The sequence below is a fragment of the Oryctolagus cuniculus genome, unplaced genomic scaffold, assembly GCF_964237555.1.
Source record: "Oryctolagus cuniculus unplaced genomic scaffold, mOryCun1.1 SCAFFOLD_55, whole genome shotgun sequence".
In the NCBI taxonomy this organism is placed as follows: domain Eukaryota; kingdom Metazoa; phylum Chordata; class Mammalia; order Lagomorpha; family Leporidae; genus Oryctolagus; species Oryctolagus cuniculus.
In genome coordinates this window covers 48,260-69,907 of record NW_027208214.1, presented here as the reverse complement: position 1 = coordinate 69,907, position 21,648 = coordinate 48,260, and the positions used below count along the sequence as shown (strand labels likewise).

The 21,648-nt window shown below is 45.5% G+C and overlaps 1 long non-coding RNA gene and 1 pseudogene across 1 annotated transcript in view; both read right to left on the bottom strand.

The window, feature by feature from the left end:
• LOC138847944 (uncharacterized) overlaps window positions 1-17,401 on the bottom strand; it is a 49,345-nt gene extending 31,944 nt beyond the window's left edge. Inside the window, exon 1 of the long non-coding RNA XR_011385818.1 lies at window positions 15,711-17,401. This is a non-coding gene — a long non-coding RNA (uncharacterized lncRNA). The remainder of the gene's footprint in view (window positions 1-15,710) is intronic.
• Window positions 80-11,830, bottom strand: LOC127486344 (GDNF family receptor alpha-2 pseudogene; annotated as a pseudogene).
• Window positions 17,402-21,648: the final 4,247 nt, after the last annotated feature.

Sequence of the window (21,648 nt, the reverse complement as noted above, 5' to 3'; positions counted from 1 at the left end):
GCAGCGGCTGAGAAATTTCTCTCTCTTTTTCCCTCTCTCTCTCTCCTCCTCTCCTCTCCTTTCTTACCTTCCTCCCTCTCCCTCTAATATATATATATAATAATTTTGATTTTTAATTCACAAAGGCTTAGACTCTCAAATGCATAAAAAGAAAAAACACTGCTATTAACCAATAAGAAAAAAAGACAACCCCACATGAAAAGATTATTGAGGACAGCTCGGGTGGGCACTCAGAAGTGAAGCCATAGGAACAGCTCTGGAGTAAGCCACCACCTGGAATACCCTACCCGCATCCCATATGGGAGTGCCCAGGTGAGAGCCCCAGCTCCCTGCTAATGCATCCTGGGAGGCAGCAGGTGATGGCCCAAGTGCTTGGGCCCCTGCCTCCCACGGAGGAGACCTGCATGGAAGATCCTGACTTCAGCCTGGCCCAGATCTGGCTGTTGCAGCAATTTGGGGAGCGAACCAGAGGGTAGGATCTTCCTTTCTTTCTGTCACTGGGCCTTTCACATGAATAAGTCTTTTTTAAAAGCGAGAGCGCTATCTGACATTATCTGCAACAGTTGTTTTTGTTTTTGTTTTTCATGTGAAGCTTTCAAAGGGAGAGGAGAACCAGAGCAAAGGCAGCAAAAGGCTCTGCTCAGCACAGACCTGCCCACAGCGATAGAAAACTGAGCCCGTGGAAACGCAGGCAGGAGAGCGCCGGGAGGCCCACCTGTCCTGGGCACACGCGTGAATGGCACGTGAAAACAGAACGGAGGGGACCCAAGCCAAGCTGCTAACCCTGGTCGCCTGCTGCAGGAGGAGGTGGGGACTGCAAGCAGGGTCAGGCTGGAGCTTAACACCCGCCCCACGTTAAGAAAAGATGCTTGTCCACGCAGCACATACCGGACAGGGGGTTACCCTGTAGAGAATTCACGGTGCCTCCCTGCCCCAGCAAACTCTCACAGCTCAGGGCCTGCACAACCTTACCCTCAAGCTCCTGGAGGGCGTCCTTTATGGCAATCCCAGAGGCACCAACAAAGAAAGGGACCCCTGGGTCCCGCCCGGCCCCCTGGAACACTTCCGGTGGGCTCTGGCCAATAGTCAGGGAGCTGGGAATCCAGCGTGCTCCTGGGAGCAGCCAGGCTACTCCTGCAAGTCGCCCGCTCCACCTCTGCCTGAATCCAGCCCTCTGGGCACGCACGCTCTCCCGAGGCACGGCCTGCGGCAGGCACCTGCCGCACGGGTTCGGTTTCCCCGAACACGGTTCGTTATGGCACTGCACCTCCCGGCCGGCCACGAGGCGACAGGCTGCGTCCCAGGAGTCCGCAAACCCTCCCACTGCGGGGTTCCCCACGCCAGCAGACCTCACGGGCACGCCTGACACAAGTCCCCAGCGTCCCCGAGTCGGGCCAGCCACCTGCAAGAGCGCCAGGTGAGGTCAAAGGCAAGGGAGCTCCCCGAGGATCTCGGAGCCCCGACCGCTGTCGGTCACCCCGCAAAGGCACCCCCACCGCTCCAGAGGCCCGGCTCCCACACGTGACCTCCGGAACACAGCGCTGGGACCCCCACACCGCCGCACGCCGCACGGAGAGGCCACCGCGCAGCGGCTCCGCGAGCCCGCCCCGCCGGACACTCCCCTGGGTGCCTCGCCGCCACTCCCCTGCGGCCCCAGAGACGCCGGCCCGGCGCCGGTCCATGCCCCCCTCACGCGCTGGCCACGAGGGACGCCCCGCCGCCAGAGGAACCACACCCGTCGCTGTGGCCGGGGCCACGCCGGCCACGCCACCCGCCGTGGGTCGCAGGGACGCCGGGCGCGCGAGCACCAGTGGACGCAGCCGCACAGGTGGCTCCTGACCGGGCGCCCGCGTTGCCTTGAGCGCTGCCAGAAACGCCACAGGCATGGCGATCCCCGAGGGAGGGGGTGCAGGCCGCGCCAAGACCGGGACCGGGCAGAGCCTCTGGGCGGTACCTGCTGCTGGGGGATCGCCCTCCTCCTCAGCTTCCACCTCAGCTGCAGCCCCGACTGGCCGAGATCTATTTTCAATTGACTTTATACACACAGTTTAACTCTGTGCTAAGTAAAGAGTTTGACAAATAGCATGAAAAATAAACACTGTTCCTAAACAGTCGAGATAAGGGCTGTTCAAGTCACTGCTTCTCAAAGCGTCAATTTCACTCGAGAGAGAGCCTTTCAGGTTCTCTATTAGATATCACAGTTCAGGGAGAACATATGGTATTTGTCCCTTTGGGACTGGCTTATTTCACTAAGTTTGATGTTTTCCAGACTCATCCATTTTGTTGTGAATGACTGGATTTCACTTTTTTTAACTGGTGTGTGGTATCCATGGCATATATATTCCATAATTTCTTTATCCAATCTTCAGTTGATGGGCATTTGGGTTGTTTCCATGTCTTAGCTATTGAACTGCAATAAACATGGGGGTGCAGATAACTTTTTCATATGCTGATTTCATTTCTCTTTGGTAAATTCCCAGGAGTGGGATGGCTTTGACTTATGATAGGACTATTTAGATTTCTGAGGGTTCTCCATACTGTCTTACATGCCCACCAACAATGGATTAGGGTGCCTTTCCCCCACATCCTTGCCAGCATTTGAAGTTTGATGATTTTTGTGTGAAAGTCATTCTAAGTGGAGTGAGGTAAACCTCATTGTGGTTTTGATTTGCATTTCTTTGAGGGCTAGTAATCCTGAGCATTTTTTCATGTGCTTGTTGGCTATTTAGGTTTCCTGTTTTGAAAAATCTCTGTTTAGTCCCTTGCTCATTTCTTAAATGGGTTGTCTGTTTTATTGTTGTGGAGTTTCTTGATCTCTTCATATAGTCTGGTTATTAATCCTTTATCAGTTGCATGGCTTGCAAATAATTCCTCTCATTCTGTTGGTTGCCTCTTCACTTTGCTGATTATTCGTTTTGCAGTACAGAGGCTTCTCAATTTGATAGAATCCCATTTGTCAATTTTAGCTTGGATCACCTATGCCTCTGAGATCTTTTCCATGAACTCTTTGCCTATGCTAATGTCTTGCTGGATTTCCCCAATGTTCTCAAATAATTTGATGGTTTTATGTCTTAGATTTAGGAATTTAACCAATTTTGAATGGATTTTTGCATAAATTGTAAGGTAGGGTGTCGCTCCCCCTCTTCGTGGAGGAATGATACTAAACCCTGCGCTGTTCTTTTGTCTGCTTGGCCCTCCCCGGGTTTGCTGCTGGTTCTTCCCGGGTTGGCTGCCATCCCTCCACCTCCGTGGAGGGGCGGGCCCCCCTGCCACTTTCCCCACTTCCGCGGGGTAGCGGCACACTGCCAGCCGGCTCTCTCGGGGGCTGCTCAGATGTTATCCGGATGTTCCCGTTAGATGTTCCTGGTGCATGTTGTCTCTCTCCTCCTTTATAGTCCTCTTCCACCAATCCCAACTCTGCTACCCACACGCCGAGTACGCTGCTCTCCTCCAATCAGGAGCAGGATCAGCTCCTGAAGCTCATCACTCAAGTTGGCGAGAGGCAGCTGCGTAGAAGTTGTTTACTCCTCTCCCAGCGCCATATTGTGGGAGAGCAGATGCATAGAATAAGTCTTAATTCGAGTAACTTAGTCTAGTTCGAGTTGCTCCCCACAGTAGGGGTATTGCTTCATACTTCTGCATGTGGAAATTCAGTTTTCCCAGCACCATTTGTTGATGATACTGTCCTTCCTCCAGGGTTGATTTTAGCTCCTTTGTCAAAGATAGGTTGGTTGTAGATGTTTGGATTGATTTGTGGCATTTCTATTCTGTTCCACTGGTCTATGCATATGTTTTTGTACCAATATCAGGCTGTTTTGAAAATAACTGCCCTGTAGTATGTCTTGAAATCTGTGTTGTGATGCCTCTGGCTTTGTTTTTCTTGTATAAGATTGCTTTAGCTATTTGGGGTCTCCTGTGTTTCCATATGAATGTCAGCATAATTTTTAAATTATTTACTTACTTATTTATTTATTTATTTACAGGCAGAGTGGACAGTGAGAGAGAGAGACAGAGAAAAAGGTCTTCCTTTGCCGTTAGTTCACCCTCCAATGGCTGCCGCGGCCAGCGCACCGCGCTGATCTGAAGCCAGGAGCCAGGTGCTTTTCCTGGTCTCCCATGGGGTGCAGGGCCCAAGCACCTGGGCCATCCTCCACTGCACTCCCTGGCCACAGCAGAGAGCTGGCCTGGAAGAGGGGCAACCGGGACAGAATCCAGTGCCCTGACCAGGACTAGAACCCGGTGTGCCGGCGCTGCAAGGCAGAGGATTAGCCTAGTGAGCCGCGGCGCCGGCCTACTTATTTATTTGAAAGAATGACAGGCAGAGGCAGAGAGAGAGAGAGAGAGAGAGGCCCTCCATCCACTGTCCCATTCCCCAGATGGCTGCAATGGCCAGAGCCATGCCGATACAAAGCCAGGACTCCCAGGAGCCACCTCCAAGTCTCCTATATGAGTTCAGGAGCCCAAGAGCCAGGGACATCCTTCACTGCTTTCCCAGGCCACATAGAGCTGGACCAGAAGTGGAGCAGCCAGGACCCAAACCTGAGCCCACATGGTGCACCACAGCACCAGCCCTAGCATCATTTTTCCTTTATCTAAGAAGAATTTTCTTTGTATTTTGATTGATATCCCATTGAACCTGTAAATTCCTTTCAGAAGTATTGATGTGTTGATGATATTGATTCTTCCAATCCAGGAACATGGAAGATTTGTCCATTTTTTGTATATTCTTCTATTTTATTCTTTAATGTTTTGTAATTCTCATCATAGAGATCTTTGACATTCGTGGGGCACACTGGTTTTACATTTTCTTTATTTCTAAAGACTCATAATTGGCCAATCACTTTAAAATTCCCAAGCACTAGATTAAGACATTGTTTTATCTTAGGTTTCAGACCACCAGCTGATAACTGGATAAAGAAAATGTGATACATACACACACACACACACACACAATATGGAATACTACTCAGCAAAAAAAGAATGAAATTCTGTCTTACGCAGCAAAATGGTTGCAATTGGAAATCATTATGCTTAGTGAAATAAGCCAGTCCAGAAAAGACAAATATCATATATTTTCTGATATGTGTCAATTAACATAGAATACCAAAAATGTACAGAAATGAAACTGACATCTTAGTATATAATTATTGTTTTTATTCCTTTTTTATACTCCTGTGGAACTTTAGTCTTTCACTTTTTACTTGTTGAATAGTAAAGTCAGTAGTGAATTTAACCTGTGATTAAAGAGTGGAATTAAATTTTGTCTTTGAAAAAATTAAAGAAAACAAAGAAGGAAGTGAATGGATGGAGGGAGGGGGAAGGGAAATATGGTTATCATCAGATTTGTAGCTATGAAATACATGAAAAATCCATTTATACTAATACAATTTTCAAAATATTATTGAATTAAACTGCTTAGCATTTCCGTGACTTAAGAGACTGCAAATTTTCTGTATTTTTAAAGGTGTTTAAAAACTATTTATCTATACCCATTACATCTCTTTGTGATCCTATTTCTGCTTCTACTGAAATTTTCATTGATAAACACAATTATCAAAATACAATGTGTGTTGAAATTACACATTTGTCTGTTTTTCATATTATATTTGAATTTGTAACTACTACCTGAGTAAATTGTCAATAAACTAATTTATGTCAGTCTTTGCACAGAAGCTTCAGGCTACCTTAGTTTTCTTTATCAGTTTTAGGCCATCAGTTCTATAAATTAGGAAGGTGTCCAATCAAATATGTTCATAGTATCTGAGCACAATCTATGGCTGATTTCATCTCCCTCATTAGGAGGAGATTGCATTTTAGCCTTATGGACATTCATGTAAATTGAAATACAATTTCAGTGTAGAAATGTAGGATTTTGTTTGATCTTCAAAATCATTGAGCTCACTTTTCTTCAAAATATTCTAATCTAGACCAATTCCAGCCCTGTGAACCTGTAGTCATGACAACATAAATTTTTATTGTGAGGTCATCATCAGCTCCAACATTTTATAAGCTATCCTGGAAACCTTCAGATTCACAGTGCCTCAGAGCCACCTTAGTCAAGGGTAATGATTCTCCACATGTGTGTGTGTGTGTATACACATATATATATATGGGCACATATTATCATTCTCCCTTTCATGGTGATAAACTTTTGACTCTTTTCTGGTAACTGACATGGTATTTTCTTTACTTATTGTTGACTTTTTTCTGTTATTTCTCAAGTTTTGTGTTTATCTAATACCTATTGCTTCACCCAATTCTCTTGTGTTTGTCTTGCTATTATTGCTGCTACATTGTTGCTTACTGCTATTTCCCATCATCAGAATATAGGTTATATACTCACATGCATATTCCTTTTTAATTTTTTATGTTTTATTAATATTAGAAAATAGATTTCAGGGACTGATGTTGTGGCGCAGCGGGTTAACTTCCTGGCCTGAAGCGCTGGCATCCCATGTGGGTGCTGGTTCAAGACCCGGCTGCTCCACTTTTATCTGGCTCTCTGCTATGGCCTGGGAAAGCAGTAGAAGAGGGTGCAAGTCCTTGGGCCCCTGCACCCACATGGGAGACCCAGAGGAAGATCCTGGCTCCTGATTTCAGATCAGCACAGCTCTGGCAGTTGTAGCCAACTGGGGCGTGAACCATCAGATGGGAGACCTCTCTCTCTATCTATCTATCTATCTCTCTCTCTCTCTGCCTCTCCTCTCTCTGTGTAACTCTGACTTTCAAATAAATAAATAAACCCCTAAAAAATAGATCTAATGTATTTCATAGATACAGTTCTAAGAAGACCACCATACTTCACCCTCCCTCCCTTAATCCTCTCGCTTTCTTTTCCTTTTTTCTTTAACTTTTGCAATAAAATACTTTAAATTTACTGTATAATTACAAGTATAATGCACCACTATCATAAGGTTTAACAAGTAAAAAGTAGAAAGGTCACTTTTATTTCTATAATATGTATACATCAATGATGTGTAGTATAAGTCAATCCTAGTACATAGAACCATAGATAACCATGGTAAACTTTTATTGTGGCTTAATCAATTTCATGAAAACTTAAATTTTCAAAAATCTATGATTTTAAAAATTTTCTGGGAGTAAAATAATTTGAGACTCTTAATCCACAAGGATCTTCATATCTGCTGATCATACTATTATTTAACCTATATATTATTAAATATGCATTATTTTATTTATCATTGTTTTTATTTTTTTATTTTTATTTATTTATTATTTTTGACAGGCAGAGTGGACAGTGAGAGAGAGAGACAGAGAGAAAGGTCTTCCTTTGCCATTGGTTCACCCTCCAATGGCCGCCGCGGCGGGCGCGCTGCGGCCGGTGCACCACGCTGATCCGATGGCAGGAGCCAGGAGCCAGGTGCTTTTCCAGGTCTCCCATGGGGTGCAGGGCCCAAGCACCTGGGCCATCCTCCACTGCACTCCCGGGCCACAGCAGAGAGCTGGCCTGGAAGAGGGGCAACCGGGACAGAATCCGGCGCCCCGACCGGGACTAGAACCCGGTGTGCCGGCGCCGCTAGGCGGAGGATTAGTCTAGTGAGCCGCGGCGCCGGCTTTATCATTGTTTTTAATGCACTTGTGTGACCTATTTTTATCATTAGTATCTGATTGTGAATCAGAACTGCTATTATTAATCCCAGGACTTATTGGGGGGCTTTATCTTTGTCACATGGACTTGATGGAAATAATCTAAAGTGTCTTTGCAATTATTTCATGTCCCCAGATTCTTAGAGTCATCTTGACCCATTCAATATTTCTTAGTTCCCAGAGGTTATATTATTTTAGTTTGGCTGAAATTCTAGAGAATTATAAATTAAACTGCCATGTTGAATGCTCAAAGTGTAGCTGTAAATATGAATATTGTTTTCTATGAAGCTCCAGGTAATTTCCAAGACCTTTGCTTTATTTCCATTCACTTTGTCCCCTTATTTTCCACTTTAAAGGTAATTGAATGAACTATTTTTTAACAAATTCTCTTTTATGTGTTTATCACTTTATTATTACTCCTACAAAATAGCATTTCTACCCTCAGTAACCACAATGTAATTTATATCTAATAAGTAAAAGGTTTTTAAGCTTTACTTTGTATTTGAGTTTATTTTTTATTTATTATTTTTTTTTTACAGGCAGAGTTAGACAGTGAGGGGGGGGGGAGAGACAGAAAGAAAGGTCTTCCTTTTTCCTTTGGTTCAACCCCCAAGTAGCCACTAAGGCTGGTCCGCTGTGCCGATCCAAAGCCAGGAGCCAGGTGCTTCCTCATGGTCTCCCATGTGGGTGCAGGGCCCAAGGACCTGAGCCATCCTCCACTGCACTCCCGGGCCACAGAAGAGAGTTGGACTGGAAGAGGAACAACCAGGACAGAATCCAGTGCCCCAACCAGGACTAGAACGCGGGGTGCTGGCGCTGCACGTGGAGGATTAGTCTAGTGAGCTGTGGCGCTGGCCCTGTATTTGAGTTTCTGAATATTTCCCAATTATATCATCAAATCATAGTGCACACCAGTGCTAGCACCCTGAGCATGTGACCATGTTTGTTAGCTTTTTCATTGTGCTGTCAATTCACTCCAGATTCTGGAACAAGCAATTTCTATCTTCAAAACTTCTCAGAGACATCTAGGCCAGAGTACTCTTTGTTTCAAGGATGCTTTTCACCCTTTTTGGATTTTTTATGGGATTACTTTCCTATTGATATTGAAATTTAATAGTGCTCATGTTGTTCCTTTAAGATCACTCTGGAAAGGGCAAGACCTGTTCTGGATTTTAGTTTCTGCAATTTTTTATATGATTTTGATTATATTTCTAGGCATTCATTGTTTCTGCCAAAATACTTTAATCACTCATGGTTATCACAACATCATTTTATTATAAAAATTACACCCATCCATTTTTGTCTTTGAATTCAAAGATATTACCTACATATAATTTCTATAATTTCATTTTCTTAGTGTATCTTGATCTAGCATCAAGAGCCCATAGACAGCTGCATTGGCTTTCTCATTGTAAGATTATTAGCCCTCTGAAAAATGTCTAAGTTGTCTTGGAATCCTTCATGTACACAGTATTTCTGAATGGTTTATCACCAAAGTATTTGTTCATGCTATGAGAATCACACATTTTTAAACTATTTTGTGGTTTTAGGGAACTCTGAATTTATCACTGGTACTGAGATTTTTGGTAGCATCAGTCAACACAAGAGAATACCGCAGATATTATCCTGGTAACTGCCCTGATGTTTACTTGATTTAACTTTTTTAGCTTTTTGTAATTATCTAATTATTATTTAATTGTAACGGAACATTGTGTAGCAAATTGCTTTTATTGACTCTTACTCTACCATTGCTCCTGCACTAATTACAGTAATTAGCATATAATTGTAACACATGTATTCTTTTTTTTATTGGCGCCTTTTGCTTAATTAACCACAAATGCAGACCAGGGGCCCCAGCCCCAGCCCCAGCTGGGCTGACAGCAGCCAGGCACACAGAGGGAGTGGAGTGGCCAGGGGCTGTCTGTTCCCATTGTAGACAACGTTATTAAAAAGTAAACTTTAGAATAACACCTTTTCATTCATCTTGGGAGGGAGGAGTGGAAGGGGTATTATTTCGATAGGTCCATTTCTTAAAAAAAGGAAAAAAACAGGGAACCACAGGACACACGGATGTGATGTGCATATACACACATTTGGAAAGACTGTATGTACAGCTGACTTAGGTCTCAGAGATGGAGGGGGGCATGGGCATGAGAGGGGCATGCAGACAACTGCTGGAGACCTGCACCCACCGCCGGATCCTGCTGCCCCTCTCCAGCGAGACCACACACCCACCCACCCAGCACCAACAAAGCCTCATTTCTCTCTGACCCTAAAACTCTTGCCACCAAGGAGGCAGAAGCCCCCACCTCCACCCTGGAGCTGGTGCCCCAGGTGGGCTGGGCTGGGCTCTCTGCCATCCGTGCCTCCCAGGGAGCTCAGGGTACATCACCCCTTCTGCAGGGGTCCCCTACCCATGCCAGACTCTGGCCCACCGGCCTGCTGAGGGCACAGAAGCAGTCAACACTCCTGCAGCTAAGAGGAGGGGCAGATGGGACCCACAGGTTCCCAGTGCCCATTGCCCCTGGCAGGTGTCCAGCATGGGCTGCCCTGCCTCAGCCTGCAGCAGGCACAGTCACAGTCCCCCTGGCAGCAGGGGTCTTGGTCTCTTGCTTCAAAGGGGTCCAGAGAAGAAAACTCCAGCCGAGGATGGAGGCTGCCCCCCTGCTTGTCTGTCCAGCTTAGAAAAACTTCTCCAGAGAAGAAACCTGGGAGGAGACAGGCTCAGAGACAAGACTCGCTTTTGTCCTATTTTGTTTTGTTTTGTTTGCAAGGTGTGTGTGGTTGTCTCGTGTGTTTCTGTGTCTGCTGTGTCAGGCAGGAGTTCTTGTCAGAGGCGCTTCCAGAAGCCTTGTGGACACAGTTCCCCGGGGTAGGGTCTACAAGGACCAGGTGAGCATGAGGAGGGGGAGTGCAGTCAAGGCAGCTGACGGCCTGGCTCGGCTGAGGCCTGAGTTGGGTTTGATCACCTTGCTGCTTCCTGGGATGATGTCTGTCATCAGCTCCGTGAAGGACAGGCCCAACTCTGGAGCTCCTGGCCTTCAGCCCCTGCTCCTGGACAGAAGGGCAGGTGGTCATGGCACTCATGCCCAGGCCAGTGCTGTCACCCAGGTCATCCGGCAGAGAAGGCATCTTCTCCACCCGAGGGCCTACGTGGCCAGAAAAGAGGGGCCCTTTGGGGACATGCTCACATCTGTGCCATTGCTGAAGGCCTGGATGGCATTCCAGAGGTGCAGGTTCTCAGTGAAGTCCCTCAGGAACCTCTCACAGTCTTCCTCTGTGTTCCCCCGCTGCGGCAGCTGCACCACACCAGTGGGGCTGGAGTCCATGTAGTGGGGTGTCATATCTTAGCCAACCATGCCCGCGTAGGAGCCCAGACACACTTGTTAACTGTCCCCTGGGCAGCAGGTGAGTGTCCGGTAGGAGGCTCGACAGTTGGTGTGGAAGTTGGCCAGCCTGGACTGGCACAGGTGGTCGGTGTGACTCAGGGCACGCAGGTCCAGGCAGGTAGGCGCTCCTTGTCCTCGTAGGAGCAGCTGGGCAGGATGGTCTGGTGGCGGCGCTCGCACACGCCTGGTCTCGGCAGGAGCAGAGGAGCATGTGGTAGGTGTACTTGCTGGGCACGCAGTTGAAGAACAGGCACAGGGCCTTGTGGCACTGGCAACAGCTGCAGAGCTCCGTGTGCGAGCTCCTGGGTTGAGGATGGAGATGTAGGAGGAGCGCAGCTTCTTGCAGTTGCCGTTCAGGTTGCTGGCCTGGTTGCTCTTGGCGCTGACCGCCGGGTCTGCCCCTGTCCCTGAGAAGAGGAGGCAAGCCTGAAGACATCGGAGAGGTGAGAGGTGACCGGCTGGCAGGGAGAGGCCTCCTAAAACTCCTCCCCCTCGGTCAGCCCCGGGTGGAGGCTCCAGTAGATCTGCAGGCACTGCAGCTCCTTCATGCCCCACTTGCAGCGGCCGTCTCACAGTGGGCTCTCCTGCAGGGCCTCCGGGGCCGCCTGGCACTCCTTGTGGGCCAGCCCGGGGTTGCGGTCGCGGCCCGCCAGGCACTGCCACAGTGTGCGGTAGCTGGAGCTGCAGTCGGATTCCGCTCCGCACAGCTCAGTTGCCTGGACACAGTCACCAGGGCGCCAGCGGTGGAGCTCGGGCCCTGCAGGGAGGAAGGGCTGGCCGAAGAGCGGAGGGTCTTGGCTAAGAAGAGGCAGAAGGCGTTTGCCAAGATCACGTTAAATAAATCCCACAGGTTTTTTGTTTTTGGGTTTTTTTTTTTTTTTTTTGGCTTTCTCCCTGGTGCCTGGGCGGGAAACTCACTGGCTCCCCCCCACCCGTCCTGCTGGGGCGCAAACCCACCCACCCAAGCCTCTGCACCCTCCTCCTCCTCCCGGTCCCCACCCCGCCCCGTGGCAGCAGCTGCCTTTATTTTGTTCTATTTTGTTTTAATTTACTGTTATCACTTGTGTGAATCATCAGTATCCTAGGGACAGCCAATTACAACAATATGATATCATCAACAAAATGACAATTTCTATTTTGTTAACAATTTTAAGTACCCAGTTTTTAAAATCTTGTCCAGTATATTCATTTTCACATTCCAGGTGGTATATTTTTAAATCTTACTTTAGTTCTGATAACCCACAAATTATCATATTGTTATATCATATTGCAGCCACCTGGGGAGTGAATCACTAGATGGAAGGTGTCTCTCTCTCTCTCTCTGCCTCTGCTTCTCTGTACCTCTGCCTTTCAAATAAATTAATAATTCTTAAAAAATTAAAGATCAAGACTTCTTAAAATCATCAGCTAACATGTTTTTTAAAAGATATATGTATTTATTTGAAAGGTAGATTTACAGAGAGAGGGAGAGAGGGAGAGAGGGAAAGAGGGAGAAAGGGAGAGGGAGAGAGATCTTCCATCTGCAGATATTGACTCCCCAGATATCTGCAACTGCCAGGATTAACCCAGGCTGAAGCCACAGCCAGGAGCTCCCTCCAGGTCTCCTACATGGATGGCAAGGCCCAGGCACTTAGGTCATCTTCTGCTGTTTCCCCAGGCCATTAGCAGGGAGTTGGATCAGAACTCAAGCAGCTGGGACTTGAACTGGCACCTATATAGGATGCCAGCATCATAGGCAGTGGCATTGCCTACTCTGTCATGATAACCTTATTACTAACAATATGTTAAGAAAACCTTGTTGCTTCTATAGAGGGGACTAAGTTTTAGTTTTATGTCAGTGTACTTCTGATACTAAAGCTTAAGTTTTGAAAGACATAAATCATTTTTATTTAACTTCTGTCAACAAATCTCTCAAAAGATTTAGTTTTTTTTACAAACTCTTAATATATTTTAATTTGTAGGATAATTATGATTGTTAGTCAAAATATATCTCTTTTATTCTATAGCTTTACATATCAAAAACACATTTTATGTTTAATTTTTAAAAATATTTTTAAAATTACCTACCTAATTTTCTATTTTATATTTTTACATTGAATTTGAAACATTCCCTTAAAAAATATCTAAGAGTTGGGGCCAGTGCTGTGGCGCTGTGGCACTGTGGGTTAATGCCCTGGCCATATGGGTGCCAGTTCAAGACCCTGCTGCTTCACTTCCAATCCAGCTCTCTGCTTTGGCATGGGAAAGCAGTGGAGGCTGGCCTATGTCCTTGGGCCCCTGCACCCATGTGGGAGACCAGGAATAAGCTTCTGGCTCCTGGCTTAGGATTGGCACAGCTCTGGCTGTTGTGGCCATTTGGGGAGTGAATCATTGGATGGAAGACCTCACTCTCTCTCTGTCTCTTCTCTCTCTGTGTAACTCTGACTTTAAAATAAATAAATAAATCTTTAAAAAAAATAAAAACAAGAGCAAAAGTTTTTAAGAAAAGTACATATAGCTGTTTCATTCTATTTTATATATTTTTCTTTTTCCTTTAAATTTTTTTTGTTTTTTAAATTTATTTTTGATTTTACTTTTTTCCTTTTCCTGCTTGTTCTTACATATAGAAATTTTGGCCGGTGCCGCAGCTCACTAGGCAAATCCTCCACCTTGCGGCGCCAGCACACTGGGTTCTAGTCCTGGTCAGGGCACCGGATTCTGTCCTGGTTGCCCCTCTTCCAGGCCAGCTCTCTGCTGTGGCCAGGGAGTACAGTGGAGGATGGCCCAAGCCCTTGGGCCCTGCACCCCATGGGAGACCAGGAGAAGTACCTGGCTCCTGCCATCGGATCAGCACGGTGCACTGGCCGCAGCACGCCGGCCGTGGCAGCCATTGGAGGGTGAACCAACGGCAAAAGGAAGACCTTTCTCTCTGTCTCTCTCACTGTCCACTCTGCCTGTCAAAAAATAAATTAAAAAAATTAAAAAATAGAAATTTTGCTCTTAGTTATTTTGAAGTAGTCTTGAATTGTCATATATGAATACTTTTCATAAATTTTTAAAATTTATATAAAAGGAACAAATTTCATGTATCTCTTATGTACAGTTTTTTTAAAAATAATGATATTTCCAAATTATCCTTGTAACCTCTTTTGCTCCTACCCTCCCTCTTCTTTCTTTGTCTTTGAGTTTCTGCAATGACATACTTCCAATTTACTTTATAATCAAAAGCTGACCCTTCCACTAAATAAAGAATTCAACAAGCAGTAACTAGAAAAAGCACTGTTCCTCAGGTGTATACATAAGGAATATAAACAATCATCAAATCCAAAAATGTAAATTTCATTAATATATGTTACATTTTTATGCTGTATATTTACAAAAATCTAGGAAATCATATAACATTTGGCGTATTTCACTAAGCCTAATAGTCTCAACTTGAATCCATTTTTGTTGTGAAAGAAAGGATTTCATTCCTTTTTATGGCTCAGTAGTGTTTCATCACGTATGTATGCTACAATTTCTTTATCTAGTCCTAAGTTGATGGATATTTTGGTTGATTTCATATTTTAGCTATTATGAATTGAGCTGTTATAAAAATGGGGCTACAGATAACTCCTTCACATGCTGTATACTAATAATTTATACAAGCATACTTTTAACAGACCCAAAAATACTGTTATTATAGATTTAAGAAGCCAAGCCACTAAATTGATATCAAAATATTTATCATATTTACATTCACCTAGTTCACATTTAACAATTATATTTAGTTATGAAAACTGAAACAGCAGGCAAGCATAGTCTAGTTAAACTGTAATCCCTGAAACACAGAATGCTATTTTATTTTGACACGATGTTAGGTTACATTTATACTTTTAGGATCTTAAACATTTAACTGACATAAATATGATCCTGATTGGCAGGAAAACACAGGCACAAATACATGTTAATAAACAAAGACATATTTATTTTATTGGAGCTATTTATCAAAAAGTTATAGAAGTCCCTTGAACTAAAAAGTATATAGCATAAGTTAATAGTTCTAGATTGAGTGCTTAATACCCATAAGCCAATTAAAATATAACTCTTAAGTGACTTTTAATAAGTAGACACGAAATACAACATGTGTACAATTTTACACATATATCACAGGAAAAATATCAAGCAGTTTTCTAACAGGTATAAAAAAAACCTTTTCCTTTCTTTCCTTAATAACATTGACCAATTAGTATTTTTTCTTGCTTTTAGTTCCTTTAATTAAACAGTTTTTGTGGATAACATAAGAAGTAGTTTTAACTATCACAACATCTCAGCTGGAACATGCAGAAGAAAAAATACAATTTGAACATTTATGTCTCAAAACAACTCTAATCCCAGCAAATGTGTGTTGAACATTTTCTCACACAATGAAAGCTACCTGAATTTCAGAGGCATTAATTGATACCCCAATAAAGAGATGCTTTCTAAGGCATTACTCTTACGAGTCTTCTTCCTCACTGGCAGCTGCACCAGGGGCTTCCGTGGGAAGCTCCAACTGGCTTTAGGGGAACAAGGGAGTCATGGACCTCATTCTTTGGAATCTAATACATACATAAGGCCATGCAGTATTTCCAATTTGTTCTCATAGATGAATAATTATAGGCTGCCCAAATCAGCTGGGATAGGGCTCAGAAGGCTTTTGGATGGAATTTGAGTTTCCATATTTTACCAAAGATTAATTCTCAATGTACTCACCCAAGGCAAATCCTCCTTGCTGAGGGACTGGCACTAGAATCTTAGATTCTTGTCTCACACCAACCGGAACTGGAACAAATGACCAGCATGAGGTCCAACTTGCAGGAAGTCTAAATAAATGGCAGAGAAATAGGGTTCCCAGTGTCCAACGAGTTCAACTTACCCAGTCTTGGATCCCTGGGACTTTGTCCCAACAAAATACTCAGAGGCAACCACTGTCACAGTAAAGACAGAAGGGAAGGCATCCACAGAAACGGACTCCGCAGCTTCGGGGATAGCCCTGAAATCCCAGCCATGACGTCAGCTCACCGAGAGCCGCCTGCAGGACACAAGCAGTGCTCAGCTTCTCCACTCACACGTGAGGCCCAGACCCCCACGCTGGCTGCCATTCGTTACCAGTCAAAACACTGCCAGGCTGCTCACCCCTGAGCAGCCAGTTCACCAGCGATGAGAGCTGTCGCAGCGAGACGCAGCATTCTCCGAGGAAAAGCAGACCCCTGGGATCCCAAACAGGCCCTGTCCAAGAATCCTGGCTCCTTCGAGAAACCTGTTTCCCTTCTCTGACTCTCATCTCTGGTGTGCGGCCTGTCTGGAGGCCAGCAGCCTGGACCTACTCTTGACCCCTATAAACACTGTGGCATTTGGATACGAGATGCAGACGTGTCAACCATTCACGTAACTGCCAAGCCAACTGTCCACTCTACTGCTAGCTTTTAGGCACAGGGTTCCCCCAGCCTCGAGCTGAAATCATTCCCTCAGTCAGGGCGAGTGTGGACATCTGAGAAGTCCGCGTGAGCTGACCCCAAATCCACACGCTGGTGAGGACCCCAAGGTGGACACAGCAGCAGCTGCGCCCGCCGCCCCCAGCCCAGCCCAGCTCTCCGGCCTTGCACCGAGGAGCAGACCCCGGCTGCGGGAAGCCAAGGAGCATCTGGGGTCGGCCTTGGGGCGCCATCTTCTCACTCCAGCGCCGCAGAGCCGATGACGGCACCAGGCTCCGGGTAGCAGCTGCCGGTCTAGGACTGAGGGTGCCCTCCCTGCGGTCTGCAGCGACGCCCAGTGTCAGGCGACGTCTCGCTGGGCCCACGAGAGCCCTGGCGGCAAAGGGCGGGTCAGCTCGGGCCGCAGCCAATCCCTGCTAAGAGAAAAACTCGGGCACTGTGACGCGTGGCGGAGCAGGGGCGGTGCGCCAGCCCTCGAGGAGTGTGTGAGCGCACATGCGCAGAGTGGAGCCGCGGCCCCAGTTGTGCGCATGCGCCTCCTACTCTGCGTGGGCACGGTGGGGCTAGGACTGGCACCTCGGACAACTTGGACCCAGTGCACTGTCTCCCAGTCGCTCCCGGCGCGTTGTCGGCCAAGCAGGTGTATGTGCGTGAATATCTTCTCTGCTCTCTGGCCTGCGTGCCTGCCGACAGGAAGAACAGAAGCATTCCGACATGAACACAGGAAAACAGTTCAGGTGTTCAGAATGTAGCAAGCAGGTTTCCGTGAGACTCGAGTAGTTTTCCATTGTAGCTGAAGTTTGTCCGATTCTAGGCTTTGACGTCTTATTTTTTTTTTTTTTTAGTTTGTTGTCTTTCCCACGTTGACTAGTTATGCCTGCTACATGACATGCATGGGTAATAAGAATTTCCTTATTCAATAAGGACTTTTAGTATTATCAAAAGTGCTGATGTGTACACAGATTTATAATTAGCTATTTTTGCTTTGTAAAGAACTTAAATTTAATCATATTTATTAAAATTTTACATTTTACTTAAATTTTATATTTTAGACAGGAATAAATATAAAGAGCTGTCCAAACAGATTGAGAAACAGGAGAGGATGAGTGAATAGAAAGATTGTGGGAAAACATATCCTGTTGATTGCTGGGGTGGTGCTGAGGTGCGTTGGGTTAAATCTCCACCTGTGATGCTGGTATGGACACAGGTTCGAGTCCTCTCGGCTCCATGTCTGATCCAGCTCCCTGTAATGTACCTGAGAAAGCAGCAGAATTTGGCCCATGTGATTGGGCTCCTGTCACCCACAAAGGAGACCTGGATGGAGTTCCTGGCTCCTGGCTCCTGGCTTCAGCTGGGCTCAGCCCTGGTTTTTATGCCCATTTGGGTAATGAACCACAGGACTGGAAGATCTCTCTCAGTCTCCCTTCTCTGTTATCTTTCCTTGTAAGTAAATAAATAATGTCGTTACAGAAAAATGACATCTGATTGGTGTTTTCATTTGTACTCTAGCTCCTGCCACAATTTTATCCTTAGGGTTACTACAGGGTTCAATGTAAATGGTCCACTCATGACCTTGACTGACTTGCCAATCCTTGGCCTCTTCTCTCCCCCAGGGAGATTTCTCTTCCCTTGATTTGAGTCATCCACAGTCATTCCCTGGGCCCTGTGATCCGGAGCTCTCACACTTCTGAGACCACTTAATTGAAATCTGTTATGTGTACTGAGTACTTGTCATCTGAATTGGCTTCCCTGATGGTCCACTCTGTTCTAAGACCTTGTCAGGATCTTCACTGTGGATCTTCTTATCCCCTCTACCTGTATCACTTCTCTAGCTCTGCATTTCCTTTTTATCCATTTTATATTCCTTGGCATCTTTTACAAATTTCTGTCTACCTAGGATTTTGGTTCTTTCATCATTCCTATCTTCCCATTCTAGAACCAAAATGTCTCCCTAATGTTCCTGGAGAGCATGTGTGAGCATATAACCTGAAAGAGAAGTAGAAGCAGCCAAATGAAAGCTTTGCAGGTCTCTGGCTTGATTTAACAATAACACATGATGAAAAAGTTCTGTAGATTATTGTTAAATATCAGTGTAAGTACCCACATATTCAGTAGATATGAGGTAAGAAGGTATGTCAGAAAGTTTTTGGAAAAATAAAATCTAAATGTTTACTTTGGTACAAAAATTTTAAATCCGTGACTATGAATGGTCTTCAAAAACTTCAAGGGAAGCCGGCATCGCAGCTCACTAGGCTAATTCTACGCCTTGCGGTGCCAGAACACCGGGTTCTAGTCCTGGTCAGGGTGCTGGATTCTGTCCCGGTTGCCCCTCTTCCAGGCCAGCTCTCTGCTGTGGCCAGGGAGTACAGTGGAGGATGGCCCAAGCCCTTGGGCCCTGCACCCCATGGGAGACCAGGAGAAGTACCTGGCTCCTGCCATCAGATCAGTGCGGTGCGCCGGCCACAGTGTGCTGGCCGCAGCGGCCATTGGAGGGTGAACCAATGGCAAAGGAAGACCTTTCTCTCTGTCTCTCTCTCTCAATGTCCACTCTGCCTGTCAAAAAATAAAAAAAATAAATAAAAAAAGTTCAAGGAAAGTGTGTATTAGGAGGGGACTGGCACTGTGGTGCAGTGGGTTAAGGCCCCTGCCTGAAGTGCTGGCATCGCATATGGGCACTGTTTCAAGACCCAGCTGCTCCACTTCTGATCCAACTCTCTGCTATGACCTGGGAAAGCAGTAGAAGTTGGCCCAAGTGCTTGGGCCCCTGAACTCGCATGGGATACCCAGAAGAAGCTCCTGGCCCCTGACTTTTGATTGGCTCAGCTGCAGTCATTGCAGCCATTTGGGGAGTGAACCAGCAGATGGAAGAACTCTCTCTCTGACTCTGCCTTTCTCCATACTCTGTCCTTCAAATAAATAAAAATAAATCCTAAAAAAAATTTGTATATTAGGAGAAACCATACATGGATTTCAAAATTTTTGGCTGCAAAATTAATGTTTTAATAAACATTTTATTATGTGATGTTAACTCTACACATAATCAACATTTAATGTGTTAAAATCCATTTTTGTTTTTATTTATTTGAAATGTAAAGTCAGATCTAGTCTCTTATTCACTTGATGAATGCCTACAACAGCTAGGGCTCAAGCATGCCAAAGCCAGAAGCCAATACATGGATGGCTAGAACACAAGTACTTGACCTTCATCTCTCTACTGCCTCCCAGGATGTGCATTAGTGAGAAGAATGATTGGAATTGTGGCAGGACTCAATCCCAGGCATCTGATATGGGATGTGGTTTTCCTAAGAGGCGGCTTAGCCTTTACACCATAATACTTGCCCCTTTATTCAATTTATCCATAGACTTTTTGATGTACCCTCTTATGACATATGAGAGTGACCATGATGAAAAATACAGTATTGGATTGACTTAAGATGAAATAGAAGCAATTAATCCCTGGAATTTGTTGTCAACTTTTCAGGGTTGTGGGTTGACATTCTTGCCTGAGTGAAAAGCCTGGGCTAGGTAGTTTCTTAGGCGGTTCTCACTCTGTAATTATTGGTGCTTGGACATTGTCACATTAGAATCTGTACCTAGTAAGAGTAAAAGGAATATACAGAATATCTGATTCATGTTTTGCTTGGTCTCTGAAGATATTTTAAAGCAGTTTCATGTTGTACAGGATATTTCTGGTTAGCCTTTTTATTCAAACTACTATGAATTAAGTAAAACATACTTACCAAGAAGGGTTTTTCTTTGAATAAATTGATTCTTTTAAGGTTTTACCCTTTCTCCAGGTTTGAAATTATTAGACTTTCAGCAGAGCACAGGAGGATGAACCTGGAAGTGAATGGGGAGCAGAAAACAGTACACACATCATTTCTATGATGATAAAGCATCCTCAAATGTGTTTGGTGGATTCAGTTGTTGTATTGATGCTGATTAATTATGAGTGCCATTTCAAGTCCCATCTGTGACACTTGTGATCCAGCTCCTTGCTAATGTGCTTGGGAAGGCAGTAGAAGATGGTCCACATATTTGGGACACTGCCACCCACATGGGAGACCAGCATGGATTTCTCAGCTCATGTATTTGGCCTGGCAAAGCCCCAGCTGTTGTGGACATTTGGAGAGTGAACCAGTGGATCAAAGATTTTCTCTCTGTCCCTCCCCCCACCTCTATCTGTGCCTCTCAAAAATTAAGTAAGTCTTTAAAAGTGAATAGAAGGAAGCAAGAGCAAGCATTTGGCCTAGAGTTTAGGCTTTCCATGTCTCACATCAGAGTTCTCATAGCTAATACCAAATTCTGCCTCCCAGTTATGACTTACTGCTAGAGAAGAACTGGGGGTTGGTGAAATAATGACTCAAGCCGTGAGCTTCCTGCCACCTATCGGAGACTTGGATTGAGTTCTGGGTACTTGGGTTTGACCTGGTCAAGTCTTGGCCAGTGCTGATAGTTTGGGTGTGAACCAGTGGATGGGAGTGCTCCCCTCCCCATTTCTCTCTCTGAGCTCTCTGTGTCTCTGCCTCCCCCACGGTAATGACATAGAATTCTCCTTCAGTAGTGTGAGACTGGGTTTTTCTTTAAATATCCAATGAGACAAAATCTGTACGTTCTTACTTGAAAAGAAAATGTCAATAATGAAACATAATTAGAGGGTACTAACAATGAAGCATAGCAGGTAACACCACTGATCACAGGGCTGGACTCCATATGGATGCCAGTTGGAGTCCCAGCTACTCTGTTTCCAGTCCAACTCCCTGCTAATGCACCTGGAAAAGCAACAAAGAATGGCGCAAGTTCTTGGGCCCCTGAAAGCACATGGAAGACCCAAAGAAGGTCTTGGCTCCAAATTTGTTTCTGATTGTTTAAGTGATCTGACAATTAATTTTCTGTATTTCATTTCTGGCATATCCTCGATCACTTCTCCTTCAGCTTCTATTATTTAAGATTTGTAGTGTCGGCCGGCGCCATGGCTCAATAGGCTAATCCTCCGCCTGTGGTGCCAGCACACCAGGTTCTAGTCCCGGTCGGGGCACCGGATTCTGTCCCAGTTGCCCCTCTTCCAGGCCAACTCTGCTGTGGCCCAGGAGTGCAGTGGAGGATGGCCCAAGTCCTTGGGCCGTGCAGCTGCATGGGAGACCAGGAGAGGCACCTGGCTCCTGGCTTCGGATCAGCATGGTGTGCCAACTGCAGTGCACCAGCTGCAGCGGCCA